The sequence below is a fragment of the Dromaius novaehollandiae genome, unplaced genomic scaffold, assembly GCF_036370855.1.
Source record: "Dromaius novaehollandiae isolate bDroNov1 unplaced genomic scaffold, bDroNov1.hap1 HAP1_SCAFFOLD_99, whole genome shotgun sequence".
Classification (NCBI taxonomy): Eukaryota; Metazoa; Chordata; class Aves; order Casuariiformes; family Dromaiidae; genus Dromaius; species Dromaius novaehollandiae.
Genome location: NW_026991389.1, coordinates 52,106 through 71,940, shown reverse-complemented (window position 1 = coordinate 71,940; position 19,835 = coordinate 52,106).

Genomic DNA, 19,835 nt, shown 5'->3' with positions numbered 1-19,835 from the left:
GTTAGGAAGGACTTCATACGGATTCAGGAGATTTGGGTTCATCATCTGCTTCTGCAACAAGAATTCACGTGACCTTGAACAAGTCAAATAGTTAATTTTGTTATCTAGGAAATGGAAGTGTGGCTTTAAAATCTAAAGATCAACATCGAAGAGAGACTAAATTTATTTTAAACTGACTTTTTCCCCCATGAAGTCTTGTGCTAGTTCTAGTGTCCTTACTAATTATTTATTTAAACTTCTCAAAAAATAGGCTGGTGAAAATCTTTATGGAATTTAACAGAAACTAATACTTCTTTTGTATTTCCATAGAAGCATAATGTAGTTGAAGAGTACTCTTCTTTTGGTTGCAAGTGGAGATTTATTTTTTTCCCCTGTCCAAAATACAACCAAATCAGTTTACTCTCTCCACAGTGTGGACAGCCTGCATTTGAATTGTGAATTTTGCACACCCATTTTAACAACATTCAAGCACTGAGAGTTAGCCAGGATGATGCACTTCAAGATACGCTCTGTTCTTACCAGTGGTGAGTTATAATTCAGCTTTATTTCCTATCCTGGGATGTAAGTGTACTGATATTTAGTAGGAAAAAAAAAAAAAGTCATAAAATGAGGTAGCACTGACACTCTCTTTGCTGGAATGTGGACAGATCCTGGGCTTAATTTTAAAGGGTGGCTTCGCAAGATTCTACTGTAATCTACACAAAATGTATAAAACACGAACCATTTCCAGAATAAGGCCACTAATTTTGCCATTGGCAATTAACAGTGAGAAACAGCAGTTAAAAGCAAAAACACTCACTTGATTACAGAGGTGTTTTTGAGGCAATAAACTGTGGGAAGAAGTATAAACACACAGTCCTCTCATCCCTCCTCTTTCTTTTCCAGTATGAGTTTAGGTGTCTCTGCTTCCTGTATGTACTATTCCCCGAGGAGAAATTTCAGTCTGTTTTCTTAGTGGGGAATCCAAACAAGTCCATGCTACATTTGAAGATGGGGACAGCACTGTAGAACAGTAGGATTACAAGTTTCCCATGAGTCATAGTCATGACAGTCTGATGTCCAGATGCCCAGATTCGATACCAGGGCTTCTCTTCTCTGCAATGGCTGGGCACAACATGTTGTTCAGATTCACTTCTGTGACCTAGGAAAGGGACAACAAATTTATAAATTAGTAATATTTTGGGTTGCAATGCTTCAGAGACCTAAAATGGTAATTTTCAAATTACCATAGTAATCAAAAGTGTTTAGCTGGCAATCCTTTGTTCAGCATCAATTGGCCAGCTTTCAGAAGGAAAGCAGATCTGAATGCAGTTGTGCATTTAAGAGATGGATTTACATGGGTGCATAGCTGATTTATGGAAGGTTTTACCACTACTTGTGAAATATGAGGTACAAATGGCCATTAGGACATGCGATTAAAAATTTGTATTCAAGTAATTTTATCCATGTGAATCTGGACACTTTGAAAAACTAGTCAGTGTTTTTATTTTGAATGTACTTGCAAACTATCTGTTTATTAACACACATTTACTTACCAATCCCAGAATCTGCAAGATGCTAAAATGGTATACAAACATAAGCCCAGTAGACAGAAGAGCCCACCAGAAACTGGAGAGTGGTTCTGGAGTGTAGACACCTTGAAAAGAAAGGAATACATTCGTATTCAGCTGAATTACTGTGTCCAAACACTCATGGAAAATCCTCTTTTCTCCTCTAGATGTTGGGGTATCTGGTTTTAGCTGATAACCTAGAGACTCCTGTTATAGTAATTAATATTTGAGAGCCTTATTTCTTACCTGCAGCATCCGGATCAGTTTCTTCCCTCCTTCTGCTCCAACATTAAAATGTACAATATATTAGCTCAGTAAGCTTGCCTATTTTCCACCAACACCAGTGATTTTTACCTCATTTACCTAATTTTTCCTTCTAACACAGAAGTACTAAATGTATCTAAAATACTGTAACAGCATACAATGGAGTCTTCGAAATCAGGTTATTTTTGTACTCAAACACCTGCTTGTTATGGGAGCTATGACTTTAGCATGTACAGAACTAACCCAGGCAGTGGCAATTACTGCACAGTGCTGCATTAGAGTGTAGCTTGATGGCCATTTCCTCCTATTTCATCGTTGGTTGACATCTATTCAAGTAATTTGCACTGATAGTGCATAGAAACAGAAAACCTTTATAAAGTAGTCAATCCATTAGTGACAGACCGTGCTCTTAAGTGAAAATTGCTGTGGAGATACTCTCAAATATACAGTATAAGCAATTAATTTTATATTCAGTAGACACCACAGATGCCTCAGTATTTCAGGGCTCTCCTCCTGAAAACGAGTTTTGGCAATTTAGTGAAAAAACACAATGTCACATGATGTAGAGTTCACCAAAGAAGTAATAATACTCTAATAAAAGTACCCTTAGATGCAAGGCTATTTTTAGAATTAAGTATTCAAACATATGGCGAGAACAGAAACAGTTTACAGAGTTGTCAAAGTCTTACTAGCAGACATGTTAATAAGATATGGGGAAAAATATTGCTTTCCTTATGACTTTAATAACCTAGGGGGACACACACACACAAAAAGGCACACTGTCATGGTGCTCAGGCTCTGTAAAAAGTTGTATACTTTCAGACAATTGTAAAAAAAAAAATACTGTCATTTTTATCTGCCTTTGCCTGCTCTCTGCCCTGTTAGATATTATCAAATGTTGATAGTTATATTCATTACTCAAAGGATGCCTTATAGCAGAGACAGGCTATACTGATATTACCCTTCACTAGCTAGCACATTCAGCAATAACCATAAAGATTCAATAGACTTCAGCATAGGCTGTACAAGCCTATTGGGACTGAGAATAACTATGTACATGTGTAGGTAGCTATGACAGTACTCACTAGACTAAAGCTGGTATGAGTATGCCCATGTACAGTATCTTATGAAGATAAAGGCAAAATAACTCCTTTTACCTGCTTCACCACACCACCATTTAGTCATGCACGCTCTCTGTTTTTAAATCACCAGAGGACTGCTTTCTCAATCCTTATTGCCCTTTTACAATTCTTTTCTGCATTTATTTTTCTATAATTTTGGCTGTCATGCCAGGTAGCTACAGTAAAATCAATGTAATTTAAATGGAAATTTCTGAAAGTTACAATATTCTTCCCAAAACTACCTACACTTTGCATTCTAAAGCAGTAGAGCTATCCCTTATCCACTGAAAATAACATAGCGGCTCTGTTCCTAGTCAACAGAGAGCAAGAAGTTGGTTGTATACTTGAATGACAGCAGCGCATATGCACCCCGTATGTCACTCTCACTGTGACTTTAATAAGCAACAACATTGTTGTAATTTTACCCAAAATACAATTGCACACCATGCTTTAGTAAGCAAACTGTGGCTTGATGCAACCATGACAAATATGAGCTTCTGTGAAAGCGTAAGACAGCTTATAGGATTTCTTTTCCAGTGGCTGGATGAAGATCAGAGGAAGCGTCTGAACTACAAGCAAAATCCAAACTTAAAAGTGAAGTTGATACGAATAATGGAGTCCTCTATAGTTAAAGGGAGAAAATTCAGACTAGTCTAATACTTTCTAACATACTTAGCAAGTATGCTCTAAGAACTGAGGGGTATCCTATTTACAAACCAGTACAGAAAGCTTCACTTAAATAGCAATGGTATTAGTTAAACTCCACTACCTGAAAACATCAGTAAGATGGCAGATACATGACACCACCTTGCATATGGTTTTTCATTATAGATAGGAAGAGAGGAAGCAAGTAGCCTTGGTGTCAGAGTTTAAGTGACCACAGCTCTATTACCAAAGTACCAACTTTAAGTGACCTGGTCAAGCTATACATAAACTTTTTGTGCTGCCTCCCTAGCTGTAAAGAAAATGTCATTTGACTTGCAAAGTTTTTCACTGTTGTCTTTGCAATTTTAAGTGCATTTTTAACCTAGATGCAATACACAAAATAATATTTAAATAAGTTAAGCTCTCTAAAACAGCTCCCAGGAACTGGTAGAGTAGTGCTATACCATATTTGTATTCACCTGAACTCACCCGGTTGACATTTACTTATGTTATTTCAGAAGTATTGTATAAAGCCTGAGAACAGATGGTACTAGACTAAAGAGATGAACATTCAGAAAAGCTAGAATTCAGAGACCTTGATATCTGGGGGACAACTTAGAGGCCTACATTGTTTCACTAGGCAACATGTAAAACACTAAAATAGACAAGTGATCCTAGCTATGAAACAGGACTGGAGGAAGAACGCAGTCTTTAAGAGATTAAGTAAACTGCCCAAGATTACAAAGCAGAGCAATGGCATAGTTTGGCTTTGAACCCATGTTTCTCGTATTCAGCTCAAACAATCTAGCCAGAGAATTGTGTTTCAGCAGACACTTAGGAGAGCTGTTCAGGTTCTTCCAGCTAAGAATCTTGCACTACAACATCCTCTTTTTTTTCCTTGCAAAATTTACATATATATATATATATATATATATATATATATATATATAAAATATAATATATATATAATGACTCTCACACTCCACACTGACCTCACCAAATAATAGAAAATTCCCCTCACTTGCTAGACTTCACAATCCTGAAAACAACAGTATGATATTCAGTAGTGTCATTATCCAGACATCAAGGGACAAAAAGGAAACAATGACCTCCGCACAGAAACATTTCAGAGGGAGCTGGATTCCCACATGTGGTTTGGGATACTAATTTTAAATTCATACCTGGGATATTTTGTGAGCATTTCTCATTAGACAAATAATCACTATAGATTTTATAACTCTGCAGTACTGCTATTCAACAGATGACTGTTTAACAGACCAGTGTGAACTACTTTCTTTAGCGCAGTCTGTTAACAATGGCATACAAAAAGGAAAATTGAGATCCAGCTGAGTGGTTGTTTGAATGGCCTGTGGTGGGTTTGTCACAAGCTATTTGCTGCTCACATGGGAAATCAATTTCAATATGTAGCGGTGAGCTTCACTATCTCTCTATCACTAAGGAGCACAGGCAGTTCTTATATGTTAAGCACATTCAAAAAATTTAATCCAACTGCCAGTCTGGCACTAATCTCATTCGCAGAAATGCTCATGCCCCAGACAGTTGAGACCATTCCAGATCAGGGTCATCCAAGTAGGCTATATATTTGCTCTTGGGTTGAAATAGCATGGTAATGGATATTTCAGTTTAAACTTTATTATTTCAGTAGCACTGTTAGGAAGGACTTAATATGGATTCAGGAGATTTGGGTTCATCATCTGCTTCTGCAACAAGAATTCACGTGACCTTGAACAAGTCAAATAGTTAATTTTGTTATCTAGGAAATGGAAGTGTGGCTTTAAAATCTAAAGATCAACATCGAAGAGAGACTAAATTTATTTTAAACTGACTTTTTCCCCCATGAAGTCTTGTGCTAGTTCTAGTGTCCTTACTAATTATTTATTTAAACTTCTCAAAAAATAGGCTGGTGAAAATCTTTATGGAATTTAACAGAAACTAATACTTCTTTTGTATTTCCATAGAAGCATAATGTAGTTGAAAAGTACTCTTCTTTTGGTTGCAAGTGGAGATTTATTTTTTTCCCCTGTCCAAAATACAACCAAATCAGTTTACTCTCTCCACAGTGTGGACAGCCTGCATTTGAATTGTGAATTTTGCACACCCATTTTAACAACATTCAAGCACTGAGAGTTAGCCAGGATGATGCACTTCAAGATACGCTCTGTTCTTACCAGTGGTGAGTTATAATTCAGCTTTATTTCCTATCCTGGGATGTAAGTGTACTGATATTTAGTGGGAAAAAAAAAAAAAGTCATAAAATGAGGTAGCACTGACACTCTCTTTGCTGGAATGTGGACAGATCCTGGGCTTAATTTTAAAGGGTGGCTTAGCAAGATTCTACTGTAATCTACACAAAATGTATAAAACACGAACCATTTCCAGAATAAGGCCACTAATTTTGCCATTGGCAATTAACAGTGAGAAACAGCAGTTAAAAGCAAAAACACTCACTTGATTACAGAGGTGTTTTTGAGGCAATAAACTGTGGGAAGAAGTATAAACACACAGTCCTCTCATCCCTCCTCTTTCTTTTCCAGTATGAGTTTAGGTGTCTCTGCTTCCTGTATGTACTATTCCCCGAGGAGAAATTTCAGTCTGTTTTCTTAGTGGGGAATCCAAACAAGTCCATGCTACATTTGAAGATGGGGACAGCACTGTAGAACAGTAGGATTACAAGTTTCCCATGAGTCATAGTCATGACAGTCTGATGTCCAGATGCCCAGATTCGATACCAGGGCTTCTCTTCTCTGCAATGGCTGGGCACAACATGTTGTTCAGATTCACTTCTGTGACCTAGGAAAGGGACAACAAATTTATAAATTAGTAATATTTTGGGTTGCAATGCTTCAGAGACCTAAAATGGTAATTTTCAAATTACCATAGTAATCAAAAGTGTTTAGCTGGCAATCCTTTGTTCAGCATCAATTGGCCAGCTTTCAGAAGGAAAGCAGATCTGAATGCAGTTGTGCATTTAAGAGATGGATTTACATGGGTGCATAGCTGATTTATGGAAGGTTTTACCACTACTTGTGAAATATGAGGTACAAATGGCCATTAGGACATGCGATTAAAAATTTGTATTCAAGTAATTTTATCCATGTGAATCTGGACACTTTGAAAAACTAGTCAGTGTTTTTATTTTGAATGTACTTGCAAACTATCTGTTTATTAACACACATTTACTTACCAATCCCAGAATCTGCAAGATGCTAAAATGGTATACAAACATAAGCCCAGTAGACAGAAGAGCCCACCAGAAACTGGAGAGTGGTTCTGGAGTGTAGACACCTTGAAAAGAAAGGAATACATTAGTATTCAGCTGAATTACTGTGTCCAAACACTCATGGAAAATCCTCTTTTCTCCTCTAGATGTTGGGGTATCTGGTTTTAGCTGATAACCTAGAGACTCCTGTTATAGTAATTAATATTTGAGAGCCTTATTTCTTACCTGCAGCATCCGGATCAGTTTCTTCCCTCCTTCTGCTCCAACATTAAAATGTACAATATATTAGCTCAGTAAGCTTGCCTATTTTCCACCAACACCAGTGATTTTTACCTCATTTACCTAATTTTTCCTTCTAACACAGAAGTACTAAATGTATCTAAAATACTGTAACAGCATACAATGGAGTCTTCGAAATCAGGTTATTTTTGTACTCAAACACCTGCTTGTTATGGGAGCTATGACTTTAGCATGTACAGAACTAACCCAGGCAGTGGCAATTACTGCACAGTGCTGCATTAGAGTGTAGCTTGATGGCCATTTCCTCCTATTTCATCGTTGGTTGACATCTATTCAAGTAATTTGCACTGATAGTGCATAGAAACAGAAAACCTTTATAAAGTAGTCAATCCATTAGTGACAGACCGTGCTCTTAAGTGAAAATTGCTGTGGAGATACTCTCAAATATACAGTATAAGCAATTAATTTTATATTCAGTAGACACCACAGATGCCTCAGTATTTCAGGGCTCTCCTCCTGAAAACGAGTTTTGGCAATTTAGTGAAAAAACACAATGTCACATGATGTAGAGTTCACCAAAGAAGTAATAATACTCTAATAAAAGTACCCTTAGATGCAAGGCTATTTTTAGAATTAAGTATTCAAACATATGGCGAGAACAGAAACAGTTTACAGAGTTGTCAAAGTCTTACTAGCAGACATGTTAATAAGATATGGGGAAAAATATTGCTTTCCTTATGACTTTAATAACCTAGGGGGACACACACACACAAAAAGGCACACTGTCATGGTGCTCAGGCTCTGTAAAAAGTTGTATACTTTCAGACAATTGTAAAAAAAAAAAAATACTGTCATTTTTATCTGCCTTTGCCTGCTCTCTGCCCTGTTAGATATTATCAAATGTTGATAGTTATATTCATTACTCAAAGGATGCCTTATAGCAGAGACAGGCTATACTGATATTACCCTTCACTAGCTAGCACATTCAGCAATAACCATAAAGATTCAATAGACTTCAGCATAGGCTGTACAAGCCTATTGGGACTGAGAATAACTATGTACATGTGTAGGTAGCTATGACAGTACTCACTAGACTAAAGCTGGTATGAGTATGCCCATGTACAGTATCTTATGAAGATAAAGGCAAAATAACTCCTTTTACCTGCTTCACCACACCACCATTTAGTCATGCACGCTCTCTGTTTTTAAATCACCAGAGGACTGCTTTCTCAATCCTTATTGCCCTTTTACAATTCTTTTCTGCATTTATTTTTCTATAATTTTGGCTGTCATGCCAGGTAGCTACAGTAAAATCAATGTAATTTAAATGGAAATTTCTGAAAGTTACAATATTCTTCCCAAAACTACCTACACTTTGCATTCTAAAGCAGTAGAGCTATCCCTTATCCACTGAAAATAACATAGCGGCTCTGTTCCTAGTCAACAGAGAGCAAGAAGTTGGTTGTATACTTGAATGACAGCAGCGCATATGCACCCCGTATGTCACTCTCACTGTGACTTTAATAAGCAACAACATTGTTGTAATTTTACCCAAAATACAATTGCACACCATGCTTTAGTAAGCAAACTGTGGCTTGATGCAACCATGACAAATATGAGCTTCTGTGAAAGCGTAAGACAGCTTATAGGATTTCTTTTCCAGTGGCTGGATGAAGATCAGAGGAAGCGTCTGAACTACAAGCAAAATCCAAACTTAAAAGTGAAGTTGATACGAATAATGGAGTCCTCTATAGTTAAAGGGAGAAAATTCAGACTAGTCTAATACTTTCTAACATACTTAGCAAGTATGCTCTAAGAACTGAGGGGTATCCTATTTACAAACCAGTACAGAAAGCTTCACTTAAATAGCAATGGTATTAGTTAAACTCCACTACCTGAAAACATCAGTAAGATGGCAGATACATGACACCACCTTGCATATGGTTTTTCATTATAGATAGGAAGAGAGGAAGCAAGTAGCCTTGGTGTCAGAGTTTAAGTGACCACAGCTCTATTACCAAAGTACCAACTTTAAGTGACCTGGTCAAGCTATACATAAACTTTTTGTGCTGCCTCCCTAGCTGTAAAGAAAATGTCATTTGACTTGCAAAGTTTTTCACTGTTGTCTTTGCAATTTTAAGTGCATTTTTAACCTAGATGCAATACACAAAATAATATTTAAATAAGTTAAGCTCTCTAAAACAGCTCCCAGGAACTGGTAGAGTAGTGCTATACCATATTTGTATTCACCTGAACTCACCCGGTTGACATTTACTTATGTTATTTCAGAAGTATTGTATAAAGCCTGAGAACAGATGGTACTAGACTAAAGAGATGAACATTCAGAAAAGCTAGAATTCAGAGACCTTGATATCTGGGGGACAACTTAGAGGCCTACATTGTTTCACTAGGCAACATGTAAAACACTAAAATAGACAAGTGATCCTAGCTATGAAACAGGACTGGAGGAAGAACGCAGTCTTTAAGAGATTAAGTAAACTGCCCAAGATTACAAAGCAGAGCAATGGCATAGTTTGGCTTTGAACCCATGTTTCTCGTATTCAGCTCAAACAATCTAGCCAGAGAATTGTGTTTCAGCAGACACTTAGGAGAGCTGTTCAGGTTCTTCCAGCTAAGAATCTTGCACTACAACATCCTCTTTTTTTTCCTTGCAAAATTTACATATATATATATATATATATATATATATATATAAAAATATAATATATATATAATGACTCTCACACTCCACACTGACCTCACCAAATAATAGAAAATTCCCCTCACTTGCTAGACTTCACAATCCTGAAAACAACAGTATGATATTCAGTAGTGTCATTATCCAGACATCAAGGGACAAAAAGGAAACAATGACCTCCGCACAGAAACATTTCAGAGGGAGCTGGATTCCCACATGTGGTTTGGGATACTAATTTTAAATTCATACCTGGGATATTTTGTGAGCATTTCTCATTAGACAAATAATCACTATAGATTTTATAACTCTACAGTACTGCTATTCAACAGATGACTGTTTAACAGACCAGTGTGAACTACTTTCTTTAGCGCAGTCTGTTAACAATGGCATACAAAAAGGAAAATTGAGATCCAGCTGAGTGGTTGTTTGAATGGCCTGTGGTGGGTTTGTCACAAGCTATTTGCTGCTCACATGGGAAATCAATTTCAATATGTAGCGGTGAGCTTCACTATCTCTCTATCACTAAGGAGCACAGGCAGTTCTTATATGTTAAGCACATTCAAAAAATTTAATCCAACTGCCAGTCTGGCACTAATCTCATTCGCAGAAATGCTCATGCCCCAGACAGTTGAGACCATTCCAGATCAGGGTCATCCAAGTAGGCTATATATTTGCTCTTGGGTTGAAATAGCATGGTAATGGATATTTCAGTTTAAACTTTATTATTTCAGTAGCACTGTTAGGAAGGACTTCATACGGATTCAGGAGATTTGGGTTCATCATCTGCTTCTGCAACAAGAATTCACGTGACCTTGAACAAGTCAAATAGTTAATTTTGTTATCTAGGAAATGGAAGTGTGGCTTTAAAATCTAAAGATCAACATCGAAGAGAGACTAAATTTATTTTAAACTGACTTTTTCCCCCATGAAGTCTTGTGCTAGTTCTAGTGTCCTTACTAATTATTTATTTAAACTTCTCAAAAAATAGGCTGGTGAAAATCTTTATGGAATTTAACAGAAACTAATACTTCTTTTGTATTTCCATAGAAGCATAATGTAGTTGAAAAGTACTCTTCTTTTGGTTGCAAGTGGAGATTTATTTTTTTCCCCTGTCCAAAATACAACCAAATCAGTTTACTCTCTCCACAGTGTGGACAGCCTGCATTTGAATTGTGAATTTTGCACACCCATTTTAACAACATTCAAGCACTGAGAGTTAGCCAGGATGATGCACTTCAAGATACGCTCTGTTCTTACCAGTGGTGAGTTATAATTCAGCTTTATTTCCTATCCTGGGATGTAAGTGTACTGATATTTAGTAGGAAAAAAAAAAAAAGTCATAAAATGAGGTAGCACTGACACTCTCTTTGCTGGAATGTGGACAGATCCTGGGCTTAATTTTAAAGGGTGGCTTAGCAAGATTCTACTGTAATCTACACAAAATGTATAAAACACGAACCATTTCCAGAATAAGGCCACTAATTTTGCCATTGGCAATTAACAGTGAGAAACAGCAGTTAAAAGCAAAAACACTCACTTGATTACAGAGGTGTTTTTGAGGCAATAAACTGTGGGAAGAAGTATAAACACACAGTCCTCTCATCCCTCCTCTTTCTTTTCCAGTATGAGTTTAGGTGTCTCTGCTTCCTGTATGTACTATTCCCCGAGGAGAAATTTCAGTCTGTTTTCTTAGTGGGGAATCCAAACAAGTCCATGCTACATTTGAAGATGGGGACAGCACTGTAGAACAGTAGGATTACAAGTTTCCCATGAGTCATAGTCATGACAGTCTGATGTCCAGATGCCCAGATTCGATACCAGGGCTTCTCTTCTCTGCAATGGCTGGGCACAACATGTTGTTCAGATTCACTTCTGTGACCTAGGAAAGGGACAACAAATTTATAAATTAGTAATATTTTGGGTTGCAATGCTTCAGAGACCTAAAATGGTAATTTTCAAATTACCATAGTAATCAAAAGTGTTTAGCTGGCAATCCTTTGTTCAGCATCAATTGGCCAGCTTTCAGAAGGAAAGCAGATCTGAATGCAGTTGTGCATTTAAGAGATGGATTTACATGGGTGCATAGCTGATTTATGGAAGGTTTTACCACTACTTGTGAAATATGAGGTACAAATGGCCATTAGGACATGCGATTAAAAATTTGTATTCAAGTAATTTTATCCATGTGAATCTGGACACTTTGAAAAACTAGTCAGTGTTTTTATTTTGAATGTACTTGCAAACTATCTGTTTATTAACACACATTTACTTACCAATCCCAGAATCTGCAAGATGCTAAAATGGTATACAAACATAAGCCCAGTAGACAGAAGAGCCCACCAGAAACTGGAGAGTGGTTCTGGAGTGTAGACACCTTGAAAAGAAAGGAATACATTCGTATTCAGCTGAATTACTGTGTCCAAACACTCATGGAAAATCCTCTTTTCTCCTCTAGATGTTGGGGTATCTGGTTTTAGCTGATAACCTAGAGACTCCTGTTATAGTAATTAATATTTGAGAGCCTTATTTCTTACCTGCAGCATCCGGATCAGTTTCTTCCCTCCTTCTGCTCCAACATTAAAATGTACAATATATTAGCTCAGTAAGCTTGCCTATTTTCCACCAACACCAGTGATTTTTACCTCATTTACCTAATTTTTCCTTCTAACACAGAAGTACTAAATGTATCTAAAATACTGTAACAGCATACAATGGAGTCTTCGAAATCAGGTTATTTTTGTACTCAAACACCTGCTTGTTATGGGAGCTATGACTTTAGCATGTACAGAACTAACCCAGGCAGTGGCAATTACTGCACAGTGCTGCATTAGAGTGTAGCTTGATGGCCATTTCCTCCTATTTCATCGTTGGTTGACATCTATTCAAGTAATTTGCACTGATAGTGCATAGAAACAGAAAACCTTTATAAAGTAGTCAATCCATTAGTGACAGACCGTGCTCTTAAGTGAAAATTGCTGTGGAGATACTCTCAAATATACAGTATAAGCAATTAATTTTATATTCAGTAGACACCACAGATGCCTCAGTATTTCAGGGCTCTCCTCCTGAAAACGAGTTTTGGCAATTTAGTGAAAAAACACAATGTCACATGATGTAGAGTTCACCAAAGAAGTAATAATACTCTAATAAAAGTACCCTTAGATGCAAGGCTATTTTTAGAATTAAGTATTCAAACATATGGCGAGAACAGAAACAGTTTACAGAGTTGTCAAAGTCTTACTAGCAGACATGTTAATAAGATATGGGGAAAAATATTGCTTTCCTTATGACTTTAATAACCTAGGGGGACACACACACACAAAAAGGCACACTGTCATGGTGCTCAGGCTCTGTAAAAAGTTGTATACTTTCAGACAATTGTAAAAAAAAAAAAATACTGTCATTTTTATCTGCCTTTGCCTGCTCTCTGCCCTGTTAGATATTATCAAATGTTGATAGTTATATTCATTACTCAAAGGATGCCTTATAGCAGAGACAGGCTATACTGATATTACCCTTCACTAGCTAGCACATTCAGCAATAACCATAAAGATTCAATAGACTTCAGCATAGGCTGTACAAGCCTATTGGGACTGAGAATAACTATGTACATGTGTAGGTAGCTATGACAGTACTCACTAGACTAAAGCTGGTATGAGTATGCCCATGTACAGTATCTTATGAAGATAAAGGCAAAATAACTCCTTTTACCTGCTTCACCACACCACCATTTAGTCATGCACGCTCTCTGTTTTTAAATCACCAGAGGACTGCTTTCTCAATCCTTATTGCCCTTTTACAATTCTTTTCTGCATTTATTTTTCTATAATTTTGGCTGTCATGCCAGGTAGCTACAGTAAAATCAATGTAATTTAAATGGAAATTTCTGAAAGTTACAATATTCTTCCCAAAACTACCTACACTTTGCATTCTAAAGCAGTAGAGCTATCCCTTATCCACTGAAAATAACATAGCGGCTCTGTTCCTAGTCAACAGAGAGCAAGAAGTTGGTTGTATACTTGAATGACAGCAGCGCATATGCACCCCGTATGTCACTCTCACTGTGACTTTAATAAGCAACAACATTGTTGTAATTTTACCCAAAATACAATTGCACACCATGCTTTAGTAAGCAAACTGTGGCTTGATGCAACCATGACAAATATGAGCTTCTGTGAAAGCGTAAGACAGCTTATAGGATTTCTTTTCCAGTGGCTGGATGAAGATCAGAGGAAGCGTCTGAACTACAAGCAAAATCCAAACTTAAAAGTGAAGTTGATACGAATAATGGAGTCCTCTATAGTTAAAGGGAGAAAATTCAGACTAGTCTAATACTTTCTAACATACTTAGCAAGTATGCTCTAAGAACTGAGGGGTATCCTATTTACAAACCAGTACAGAAAGCTTCACTTAAATAGCAATGGTATTAGTTAAACTCCACTACCTGAAAACATCAGTAAGATGGCAGATACATGACACCACCTTGCATATGGTTTTTCATTATAGATAGGAAGAGAGGAAGCAAGTAGCCTTGGTGTCAGAGTTTAAGTGACCACAGCTCTATTACCAAAGTACCAACTTTAAGTGACCTGGTCAAGCTATACATAAACTTTTTGTGCTGCCTCCCTAGCTGTAAAGAAAATGTCATTTGACTTGCAAAGTTTTTCACTGTTGTCTTTGCAATTTTAAGTGCATTTTTAACCTAGATGCAATACACAAAATAATATTTAAATAAGTTAAGCTCTCTAAAACAGCTCCCAGGAACTGGTAGAGTAGTGCTATACCATATTTGTATTCACCTGAACTCACCCGGTTGACATTTACTTATGTTATTTCAGAAGTATTGTATAAAGCCTGAGAACAGATGGTACTAGACTAAAGAGATGAACATTCAGAAAAGCTAGAATTCAGAGACCTTGATATCTGGGGGACAACTTAGAGGCCTACATTGTTTCACTAGGCAACATGTAAAACACTAAAATAGACAAGTGATCCTAGCTATGAAACAGGACTGGAGGAAGAACGCAGTCTTTAAGAGATTAAGTAAACTGCCCAAGATTACAAAGCAGAGCAATGGCATAGTTTGGCTTTGAACCCATGTTTCTCGTATTCAGCTCAAACAATCTAGCCAGAGAATTGTGTTTCAGCAGACACTTAGGAGAGCTGTTCAGGTTCTTCCAGCTAAGAATCTTGCACTACAACATCCTCTTTTTTTTCCTTGCAAAATTTACATATATATATATATATATATATATATATATATAAAAATATAATATATATATAATGACTCTCACACTCCACACTGACCTCACCAAATAATAGAAAATTCCCCTCACTTGCTAGACTTCACAATCCTGAAAACAACAGTATGATATTCAGTAGTGTCATTATCCAGACATCAAGGGACAAAAAGGAAACAATGACCTCCGCACAGAAACATTTCAGAGGGAGCTGGATTCCCACATGTGGTTTGGGATACTAATTTTAAATTCATACCTGGGATATTTTGTGAGCATTTCTCATTAGACAAATAATCACTATAGATTTTATAACTCTACAGTACTGCTATTCAACAGATGACTGTTTAACAGACCAGTGTGAACTACTTTCTTTAGCGCAGTCTGTTAACAATGGCATACAAAAAGGAAAATTGAGATCCAGCTGAGTGGTTGTTTGAATGGCCTGTGGTGGGTTTGTCACAAGCTATTTGCTGCTCACATGGGAAATCAATTTCAATATGTAGCGGTGAGCTTCACTATCTCTCTATCACTAAGGAGCACAGGCAGTTCTTATATGTTAAGCACATTCAAAAAATTTAATCCAACTGCCAGTCTGGCACTAATCTCATTCGCAGAAATGCTCATGCCCCAGACAGTTGAGACCATTCCAGATCAGGGTCATCCAAGTAGGCTATATATTTGCTCTTGGGTTGAAATAGCATGGTAATGGATATTTCAGTTTAAACTTTATTATTTCAGTAGCACTGTTAGGAAGGACTTCATACGGATTCAGGAGATTTGGGTTCATCATCTGCTTCTGCAACAAGAATTCACGTGACCTTGAACAAGTCAAATAGTTAATTTTGTTATCTAGGAAATGGAAGTGTGGCTTTAAAATCTAAAGATCAACATCGAAGAGAGACTAAATTTATTTTAAACTGACTTTTTCCCCCATGAAGTCTTGTGCTAGTTCTAGTGTCCTTACTAATTATTTATTTAAACTTCTCAAAAAATAGGCTGGTGAAAATCTTTATGGAATTTAACAGAAACTAATACTTCTTTTGTATTTCCATAGAAGCATAATGTAGTTGAAAAGTACTCTTCTTTTGGTTGCAAGTGGAGATTTATTTTTTTCCCCTGTCCAAAATACAACCAAATCAGTTTACTCTCTCCACAGTGTGGACAGCCTGCATTTGAATTGTGAATTTTGCACACCCATTTTAACAACATTCAAGCACTGAGAGTTAGCCAGGATGATGCACTTCAAGATACGCTCTGTTCTTACCAGTGGTGAGTTATAATTCAGCTTTATTTCCTATCCTGGGATGTAAGTGTACTGATATTTAGTAGGAAAAAAAAAAAAAGTCATAAAATGAGGTAGCACTGACACTCTCTTTGCTGGAATGTGGACAGATCCTGGGCTTAATTTTAAAGGGTGGCTTAGCAAGATTCTACTGTAATCTACACAAAATGTATAAAACACGAACCATTTCCAGAATAAGGCCACTAATTTTGCCATTGGCAATTAACAGTGAGAAACAGCAGTTAAAAGCAAAAACACTCACTTGATTACAGAGGTGTTTTTGAGGCAATAAACTGTGGGAAGAAGTATAAACACACAGTCCTCTCATCCCTCCTCTTTCTTTTCCAGTATGAGTTTAGGTGTCTCTGCTTCCTGTATGTACTATTCCCCGAGGAGAAATTTCAGTCTGTTTTCTTAGTGGGGAATCCAAACAAGTCCATGCTACATTTGAAGATGGGGACAGCACTGTAGAACAGTAGGATTACAAGTTTCCCATGAGTCATAGTCATGACAGTCTGATGTCCAGATGCCCAGATTCGATACCAGGGCTTCTCTTCTCTGCAATGGCTGGGCACAACATGTTGTTCAGATTCACTTCTGTGACCTAGGAAAGGGACAACAAATTTATAAATTAGTAATATTTTGGGTTGCAATGCTTCAGAGACCTAAAATGGTAATTTTCAAATTACCATAGTAATCAAAAGTGTTTAGCTGGCAATCCTTTGTTCAGCATCAATTGGCCAGCTTTCAGAAGGAAAGCAGATCTGAATGCAGTTGTGCATTTAAGAGATGGATTTACATGGGTGCATAGCTGATTTATGGAAGGTTTTACCACTACTTGTGAAATATGAGGTACAAATGGCCATTAGGACATGCGATTAAAAATTTGTATTCAAGTAATTTTATCCATGTGAATCTGGACACTTTGAAAAACTAGTCAGTGTTTTTATTTTGAATGTACTTGCAAACTATCTGTTTATTAACACACATTTACTTACCAATCCCAGAATCTGCAAGATGCTAAAATGGTATACAAACATAAGCCCAGTAGACAGAAGAGCCCACCAGAAACTGGAGAGTGGTTCTGGAGTGTAGACACCTTGAAAAGAAAGGAATACATTCGTATTCAGCTGAATTACTGTGTCCAAACACTCATGGAAAATCCTCTTTTCTCCTCTAGATGTTGGGGTATCTGGTTTTAGCTGATAACCTAGAGACTCCTGTTATAGTAATTAATATTTGAGAGCCTTATTTCTTACCTGCAGCATCCGGATCAGTTTCTTCCCTCCTTCTGCTCCAACATTAAAATGTACAATATATTAGCTCAGTAAGCTTGCCTATTTTCCACCAACACCAGTGATTTTTACCTCATTTACCTAATTTTTCCTTCTAACACAGAAGTACTAAATGTATCTAAAATACTGTAACAGCATACAATGGAGTCTTCGAAATCAGGTTATTTTTGTACTCAAACACCTGCTTGTTATGGGAGCTATGACTTTAGCATGTACAGAACTAACCCAGGCAGTGGCAATTACTGCACAGTGCTGCATTAGAGTGTAGCTTGATGGCCATTTCCTCCTATTTCATCGTTGGTTGACATCTATTCAAGTAATTTGCACTGATAGTGCATAGAAACAGAAAACCTTTATAAAGTAGTCAATCCATTAGTGACAGACCGTGCTCTTAAGTGAAAATTGCTGTGGAGATACTCTCAAATATACAGTATAAGCAATTAATTTTATATTCAGTAGACACCACAGATGCCTCAGTATTTCAGGGCTCTCCTCCTGAAAACGAGTTTTGGCAATTTAGTGAAAAAACACAATGTCACATGATGTAGAGTTCACCAAAGAAGTAATAATACTCTAATAAAAGTACCCTTAGATGCAAGGCTATTTTTAGAATTAAGTATTCAATCCTTTGTTCAGCATCAATTGGCATCAGCATCATTTTAACAAAGAAGATGCTGGAGACCTAGCTCCCCCTGCAGTCTAAGATGTCTGAACCATACGACGACACTGTGTGACACTGCAGTGACACTGATACAAAGGCCTCTGATTAAGCATAAAGGATATTCCTGGACCTTCAGGTACATCTGTTCATACATCAGATTGCTCCTTAAAGTGCCCCCCCCAAAAAAGGGGGAAAAAAGGGGGAAAAAAAAACCCAAAACCAACACCAGTATGCTTTTCTGTTCCATTAAATTATGCTGGAGATCTCAAACCGTAAGAAAGATTATCACCTGAACTCTACCGCTGAGGAGTAGCCACATATTAACTCTTAGGCCATACCCCTGTGGAGTGATACCATTTGCTCACAGCACTTAGGAAATAACAATGCCATTTTGATTAAATTTCAATATAATTTGAAGCTGTGAAATCAAGTGCACATGTGATCTTGTCAAATCCATCCAAAAATCTGACCACTGATAGATTTACTAGCTTAAGGACCAAGACAGTCAAGAACTGGTTAGACCTCTGAGGTTGATGCAATGTAAGCCAGATTTTTTTTTCCATTATGTTGAAAGTGTATGGCAGGCAAAATAAAGTTTTCCTGAACACCACTGGAGGTCTCTAGTACCTTGATCTCTGGAGGCCAGGTTAACGCACTCCTGAAACAGTGGTGGCAGTTTGAGACATTACAATTCCCCAGCTGCCTAAGCCTTCTTCCAGCAATCTCTATCCCAGTAGCAAAATACAGTGTACTTATCTGAGCATACTTGTATGCTTCGTAAGACCAACTTAGTTGTGACTGCAGATGAAAGTGGTTTGAGGAGTTTTCAGTGAAGGGGTGGTTCCATGGTCTAAATCAGTGCTGCACTGGCTCCTGTCTTTTTCTCCCCACCCTGGCAATTCACTCATTGTGCCTCCCTTTTGCCAATCCTAGCGCTCATCTGATCACACAGTAATACAGTCCAGGAGCTACAAAAGCATCCATACTTTTTTGAAAGGGAAGAGAGGGTCTCATTCCCTGAGGGGGATTAAAAAAAACAAAACACAGTGACCATATCCAAAATTCTATATCTATCCTATAGCTGGGCAGTCTGATTAGAGCTTTTTCAGGAATGCTGCTTCCTGCCCAGCTCTAGAGTATAATTTTTGACAAGCTTCACAGGTGATACAAGGTGAGATTCATCCAACAGGAAAGCAGCCAACTACAGGCCTACTTCACGTAGGAACTGCATTGAGTTAAAATCTTCTGTGCTGACCTGTTACATCTGCACGCCATCTATTTCACCTGAGAGCCTTGTAGTGCAGTTGAGAAAGATCTGAACCACAGTACATGTGCATTTGTTTTGTCTCAGTGGTATGTGCATGCATACATGCATATGCACGTTTGGAAAGGAAACATGTTAGAAGGGGAAGAAAGGAAATTTGTATTCGGCCAGTACAAAGGGGAGGGAGACAGAGGAAGAGGGGAAGAAATCTTTATTCCCATGGGGGAATATATCCTTGAGCACTGAGCTCTCAGTCAGTTTACTGTGCAACACTGAAGCCTGAGCACTGATCATGTCTCTAGTACAGCAGTTTGATCCTAAGCATGGTGGAACC